A 1360-nucleotide genomic window follows, 5' to 3' on the forward strand; every position below is an offset into this window, starting at 1 on the left:
GAGGAAAGGATAAATAGAAACAGGAGACCAGAAGTATCAGAGGAAAGGATAAATAAAAACAGGAAGCAGGAAGTATCAGAGGAAAGGATAAATAAAAACAGGAAGCAGGAAGTATCAGACGAAAGGATAAATAAAAACAGGAAGCAGGAATTATCAGAGAAAATGATATATAGGAACAGGAAGCAGGACACATCAGATGAAAGGATAAATAAAAACAGGAAACCGAAAGTATCAGAAGAAAGGATAAATAGAGACAGGAAACAGGAAGTAGCAGGGGGAAGTTAAATAGAAACAGGAAACAGGAATTATCAGAGGAAAAGGATAAATAAAAACAGAAACAAAAAGTATCAGAGGAAATATAAATAGAAACAGGAAACAGGAAGTATCAGAGGAAATATAAATAGAAACAGGAAACAGGAAGTATCAGACGAAAGGATAAATAGAAACTGGAAACAGGAAGTATCAGATGAAAGGATAAATAGAAACAGGAAACAGGAAATATCAGAAGAAAGTATAAATAAAAATAGGAAGCAGGAAGTATCAGAGGAAAGTATAAATAAAAGAGGAAACAGGAAGTATCAGAGGAATGTATAAATAAAAGAGGAAACAGGAAGTATCTGAGGAAATATAAATAGAAACAGGAAACAGGAAGTATCAGAGGAAATATAAATAAAAACAGGAAACAGGAAGTATCAGAGGAAATATAAATAGAAACAGGAAACAGGAAGTATCAGACGAAAGGATAAATAGAAACAGGAAACAGGAAGTATCAGAGGAAATATAAATAGAAACAGTAAACAGGAAGTATCAGAGGAAAGTATAAATAAAAGAGGAAACAGGAAGTATCAGAGGAAATATAAATAGAAACAGGAAACAGGAAGTATCAGAGGAAAGGATAAATAGAAACAGGAAACAGGAAGTATCAGAGGAAATATAAATAGAAACAGTAAACAGGAAGTATCAGAGGAAAGTATGAATAAAAGAGGAAACAGGAAGTATCAGAGGAAAGTATAAATAAAACAGTAAACAGGAAGTATCAGATGAAAGGATAAATAAAAACAGGAAACCAGAAGTATCAGAGGAAAGGATAAATAAAAACAGGAAACAGGAAGTATCAGAAGAAAGGATAAATAGAAACAGGAAACAGGAAGTATCAGATGAAAGGATAAATAAAAACAGGAGACCAGAAGTATCAGAGGAAAGGATAAATAGAAACAGGACACAGGAAGTATCAGAAGAAAGGATAAATAGAAACAGGAAGTATCAGAAGAAAGGATAAATAGAAACAGGAAACAGGAAGTATCAGATGAAAGGATAAATAAAAACAGGAGAACAGAAGTATCAGAGGAAAGGATAAATA

This window comes from Austrofundulus limnaeus, unplaced genomic scaffold, assembly GCF_001266775.1.
Source record: "Austrofundulus limnaeus strain Quisiro unplaced genomic scaffold, Austrofundulus_limnaeus-1.0 Scaffold3102, whole genome shotgun sequence".
In the NCBI taxonomy this organism is placed as follows: Eukaryota; Metazoa; Chordata; class Actinopteri; order Cyprinodontiformes; family Rivulidae; genus Austrofundulus; species Austrofundulus limnaeus.